This window comes from Bradysia coprophila, chromosome II (genome assembly GCF_014529535.1).
Source record: "Bradysia coprophila strain Holo2 chromosome II, BU_Bcop_v1, whole genome shotgun sequence".
Taxonomy (NCBI): Eukaryota; Metazoa; Arthropoda; class Insecta; order Diptera; family Sciaridae; genus Bradysia; species Bradysia coprophila.
In genome coordinates this window covers 5,735,002-5,741,575 of record NC_050735.1, presented here as the reverse complement: position 1 = coordinate 5,741,575, position 6,574 = coordinate 5,735,002, and the positions used below count along the sequence as shown (strand labels likewise).

At 33.8% G+C, this 6,574-nt stretch overlaps 1 protein-coding gene across 1 annotated transcript in view; it reads left to right on the top strand.

The window, feature by feature from the left end:
* The window catches only part of LOC119069183 (odorant receptor 94b-like), a 416,993-nt gene that overhangs the window by 371,422 nt on the left and 38,997 nt on the right, over positions 1–6,574 (top strand). The window lies entirely within an intron of this gene.

Here is a 6,574-nt window from a genome sequence, read left to right as displayed (position 1 = left end):
TCAGTTATTACAATTTCAAAGGTATAACCATCCATCGATATAATCAACGTTTTGTTATAAGATCAGGTACTCATCTCATCTCGGCGAAAGGGTAATTACGATTAAATGAAAATGAAAGGGAAAATAAAGACGTTCGTTTGCCTGGCTTATGTGGTCTTGTTAGATTGTGAGAGATATAACATAGTTTTATATTAAGTCGAAATTGTGTTTTTTTTCTACTTCTCATTGCCCCAGCAAATTAAATAAAAGTGGAATATATACCGAACCATGAAAACGGTTGTTTCGTGCTAGAGCTAAAGTTACGTAACTTTTCTTTTTATTTGATCGTCTTTTCTATTTACACGAAACAACGAAGAATGCGGAAAACCGAAACTCTTTCAAATTCATTGCTATATGTTCTTTTGTCTGACCTCATATATACGACGACGGTAAGATATTCTCACTGCTCAAAAGGATTCTATTTCTTTGCCTAATTCCGACTATGCCAAACAATTTACTTGAACGTGTAAGCTATAGTTTCAGTTTACTTTTTCTTGTGTAATATATCCTTGACATAAGCCCGGTAATGCATTGGAATACACTTTCATTACACAGAGAATTTATATTATATTATGAACGTGTAGCCAACCATTTAGGAACACAGGAAAAAGGCATGCCAAAACCGAAATCCAAAATTCCACGAAACACTTATATGGTTTAGTAAACTTTAGTGTAGTTACAGATAGTTCGTTATGCTCTTGTTGTTTAACTCAAAATTGAATTATTAACGTGGAGAATTATGGTTTGAGCTGACGTCAGGCTTAAAATGTTTCCTTGAATATACAACACATCCATATACGTTGGGTATAAAATTTATAGCCGGGAGGAAATCAGAAAATATGATCGTCACGAGATTCTCACATTCATTCGTTTAAATAAGTACCCAACTCGAAATGAACCCTTTGATGTGAACCGTTTTTACTTTGTATCACAGATTGCACGAATGGGGTCTAGATTAAAAGCATCCCAAACAAAATATCGACGGTAAACATCGAAGAGATGATGAGGACTGTGCTGCAAGTTTTTGCTTCGGTCTTACGACTTAAAAATACAATTTGCCAATATCAAATTGCAGTGTGATACTGAATCGTTGGAAGTATCTGATAGTCAAGTTGTTTGATGTTGATGTTGGACATGGGATATTGTAAGAAACGATTGTTTGTGAAGATTAAAATGGGTGGATTCTTTCTGACTTGGAAATTGGTTCTCTTATTAAAGTGAGATTATCACTTAAGTTGCTGTAAAATGAGTTGTCGAGTCAATTTATAAATCCAGAGGTTCTATACCAGGCAAAAGATCAACATTTTTTATCTGTCAAAAACAGCTGTCGTTTGTTAACCTTTTTTTGTGGATAATTTTGAAAACGGCGAATGTTAGGGACCGTTTTTGACAAATGTCTTTTGCCTGGTATAGATCATTTTCAAGGCAGTTTGAAATGCCATCCACGTTAAAAAAATCTCATACAAATGAATGAATGAACGAAACATTTAACGAAACTTAAGTGAGGTTACGTCTGAAAGTACCGTATCTTGAAGATGATCTATAGAGCCTTTGATCAGTCACAAGTTTTACGTTAACTTATACAAGGAAACAAGTAAAAATCGCAATCACCCTAATTTGTCCAGGCCCTTGTGTTAGAAAAAAAGTGTCGTTCGCCAAAAATGTACTGAAAAAGTCGATTTTCGAAGAAGAAAATTGGTTTCACAACTGATTGACACAAGCGAATAGAGTAAATACTGTGATACAAGAAAAACTGAAACTGAAAAACAAAATCGCATAAAAAACGTTTTGGCGAAAAATAGCAAAAAAAAATTGCAATAAAAACTTTTCTTACAAATAAATCCGATAAAAAACTGCTTGACAAATTTAAATACAAAATCAGTCAAAATATGTTTTTTATGCGATTTATTTGTTGTCATTTTTCGCCAAGAAGTTTTTTATGCGATTTTAATTAGAACAAAATAGTAAGAAGTTTTTCTATGCAGTTTCCTTGACGAAATTTTGAAAATAACATAAAAAACTTTTTCTCGAAAAATGGCAACAAATAAATTGCATAAAAGATGTGTGTTTTTCTTGCAAAGTAGGGCAGCCCTGTATTAACCTGAAAATAGTCATGAGGTTAAACCTGTCATGGTGAGGTTTCAGGTTTTCACTCACGAAACAGAAATTTTGTCGGTTATTCACGCCGTAAGTGCGGTCGCAATTCAAAATGGAAAGTGCGGAGGTCTTTCTAACGTATTGTCATTTTCATACAAGGAAGCGTTGAAATGTATTTTTCGGTTCACTTTTTCATCGAATCGTTCACTTAAAATTCAAATTTTAGGCACACTTACGGCGTGAATTGTCAAAATTCCGTTTGTAGGACTTGTTGTGGTTTTTAATTATTTACACTAGAATTTTCTATAACAAATGAAAATCTTGATTTTGATTTCATGCTTGTTTGCTAAATATGCGCACGCGACCTTTAACGAAATGCTGCAATATATAATCTAGATTTTCATTTGTTAGATCAAATTTAAAAATCCAGATTTCGGGACCCAAAAAAGTGTGGGATGAAAAACATGTCGGTTTTCAGATTTCTACGACTGGACCCTAAAAAATTCTATGAAATTTTAAAGAAAACCTAAATATCCGGCCTGAACTGAACCTGAATTTGACCAAAATTGTAAATGTTCTTCAATCGAATATTTGCTCAGTAAAATTCATCTAAAACACCTTCAATGACAATCTGAATTCTTTGATTTAATATGATTCTTTATAAAATCGTGTCTTGTCGAAACAATGAATAATTCGTCTTTTTCTCAAATTCATGTGCAATAAAACCCAATCCACGGCCCTTAAGATTTAATTTCAAAACCGTATAAATTCCCTGAAAAAGCAATAAATTTCTTATAAACATTAGTAGTGATAAATATCAGTGTCATTTATTTCTCCCGGTGCGATAAAGTATGGATACGAAATGTATGTATATATTGTGCTCCCTGCTCGTTTATAACCATCACCAACATCATAATAACAACAGAAATGTATACCGAGTCGGAATTCATGCAAATATTACCGGGAGAGCTTTGGAAGTGAAATACACTAAGATGTGGCAGAAGAATATTTTACCAAAAAAAAAAGTTATTTTCGTTTTCATTTTTTGGCAGTTGGAAAATTTATGAGAATACATTTTTCTGCAAACAAAAAACAAATACGAAAAATTATATCTCTCCTTCGTCGTATTTATTGTGTATATATCATATACTTATGTAACCTATATTTCCTTCTGAGAAGAGCTAACCGCAAATATTTTTCGATTAATTTTAATGGTAACACATTCGGAAACACATCCAAACCAAAAGAATGATCGATTGAGGATAAATGAAAAGGGTATGAACACGGAGACTTAACAAGATTTACGAAAGAATTACTTTGTTTTGAGATGGTATAAATGGTATCCAGATAAAATTTGTGGTTTATACAATCAAGATTGCAATTTATCTAATGAAAGTGAACTCGTACTTCTGTAAACCGTTTGAAACATCATTTATAAATTCAATAGCTTTGATATTCTGTTCGTATCAGTTTAACATCAGATTAAATTTAAGCTGCAACTCTTATCTGTTTCGAAATTGCAGTTTGATTTTCAACAGACCCGGACTAGCCGGAAAATCCCGATTTGCAACGACACTATAACAGAATATATCAGAACCGCCTTAGCGTGATTTTGAATAAGTTACAGGGGGTTCCTCATAATTGACGGCCACTTAAAGGGACTGCAAGATTGCAAGCATATCACCAGCATGTAGGTACTTGTCAAGTCTATACTTAAATTGATCTTAATATTGTAATTATAGAAAATCTCTTATTTCGTTTGTTTTATGTTGTCATGTGAGCACACATTAGCCAGAGTCGCTGTCGCTAACGTAATATATACTCGAAAGGTCAATGAATTTTATTTTTAAAATAAATTCAATTAATTATACCCTCTGCTTCTATGCATTGTTGTACATGATGAGTCTATCGCAATTTCTAGATGAAATCACAAAAACAAAATCCTTCCAACAAAGAAGTATACAAACAAGGTCTCGGTCTACGTACAGACAATTTTTCTTTTTACCATGGAAACCCGTCGGATTAACAATATTTTATCACATTTCTATTCTATACAAGACTTGAGATAATAATTTTTTATATTTTGTGACACATTGCGATATAATAAATGCTTCATCTTGCATGGATTGATGATAACATATACAACGCAACGTATTAAAGTACTTGTACACAGTACAATAATGCTAGGTCTCTGTCACTGTTAGATTTTATTTTCAACCCTATTCGGAAATATAAGTACATGAGTTATGGATTCTATATGAATCAAGGGGTTTTATACTCATAAAACACGCTCTCTCTCTCTCTCTGTCCTCTCTATACATGAATGTGCCATTAATGTAGCAAATTGTATTAAATGTTAACGAAATATAATTCATCGATTGATCTGATAACTGCAAACATCTTTCCTCGTAATCTATCACTATATATTATGTGAATGTCATCTTTAACGTAGGGCTAATAAATTGTAAATTCGCGTATCGTTTAGCGGTATTCAAACCGAAGGGTAAACTGTAAACAATTCCTTGGAAATGTTTGTCTCTACCTTCAAAGGAAAATCTAAAAATCGAGTCGTACGAATTTGGAAATCTGTTTTCCCACAAATTCAAACAGACGAACTCAAAAATTAAATAAAAGCCACTGTGTAGCACTCTTCATTTAATTGTAATACCATTTCTCATATGAATTTAGTTTTCTGTCTATTCAAGACTCTTGAATCAAGAGTGGTAAAATGATTTAAGTGAGTTCAACATAAAATCTGGTACAACTTTGTACCAGACCAGATGCTTTGATCATAATAACACATCCCGCAATAAAACGAGTCATGCCAATGTGTTTATAGCGATAGAGGCAAAGGAATGATTCAGTGAAGGGTGTAGGTGGCAATAAGCCATAAAAATGATGGTGTACGTTTATAGTAAAGACAGTATAGTGGTGTAATGGTTTCGGTATACCTATACGCTTTTCCTGACTTTTTCCATATACAGTCTGTTACATACGTGGTTTCTATGACGATCAGCTGCAATCTAGGCTCCGATTAAAAAAATAAATGAACCGGGACTTTTGCGATATAAACTTTGGAATTCAAAGCAATAAAGTTCGAGTAAGGTATTTTTAATCAAAATTGTCAAGGAGGATTATGGAAATGCAATTTGCTTTTTGTCGGTAGTTGATGAACGGATTTTTTAAGTTAAATTCCTACGAATATGCAGATACATGAGCTATTGGCTTATCAGATACCAATCAACTGAATCATGATGACTTTGCACTCCTCACTAGCATAGAGGTAACAGCAGATTTGAACGTGACTTCATTCAAGCGGTAACTGAGGTAAATTGCTATCTATTAAAAACTTCTCCACCCATGGATGCGGTATTCTTCGTGAACCTTCTTTGACAGTGCGGTATGTCACAACCAGTAGGGCATTCGTGTGCATGACCATGACCTGTTCGTTGGACCAAATTTAGCCGTTCGGATTTCTTCTGATTATTATGTCTCCGCCGAAAGTTAGACTCAGGCCTTCGTACACAGAATTCATTGTGAATGGGTTGCATCAATACCCTCTCTAGCAACCAAACTACTTTGATTAAGGTGGTAAAAGAAGCAAGTAGCCTTTGGAATTTACATGTACATTACAGCGTAGTCAGTCAAAATGTAGGATAGTGTTTGTAAAATACAAAGAAATAAGGTGTGAATTTGACACAGGGCGCTGAGAGTTTGTTTGCTAGAGAGAGTATTGGTTGCATCATTCTAATTTTACGGTTGGCTGAGGGCATCAAATACCCCAACTACCCAGATTATGAGGTTGAGCATAGCAACACTGAAGAAAAACGCCATACTGAATTTGTCCTCACCGGTTGTTTGAATTAGGGGACATCAGTAAGTGACGTCTTCATTTCAGAGTTGCCATAAAGTTTTAAAATCATTGATAAATCCATAAACATGAATTTTGGAGGTGTCTAATGTATGACCGCCCCTCCAACTACTCTCCCTAAACAGTGGGTAGAGCATTTTAAGTTCCACAAGTCCATATTTTTCAGTTTACAACTCTGTATGTCAATACTGAATTGCTGACGTCATTAATGGATTTCTCCTAATGAAGAAATTCAAATTCATTTAAAAGTTAATTGAATCTCCATAATTCTCAATCAACGACAAAATGACCAATGCGTTGAATGAAATATACTCAACTCTTCCATCCTATCCAGCTGACTATGATCCATTTAATCAAACCATTAATGCATGATGAATAGAAACAAAATCATAAAATCATCTGCTCATCTCGCAGCACTGTCACAACAATTTGTATATTTTGATTACATAAGTTTTCGATCCCCCCTTAAAGTTCACGAATCTTCCGAAACAAATTTATCACATAAATTTCGTTGACATACTTCCTGTTCGCTTTGTTAACGTAACAAATGCGTGAATTAAACTTTTA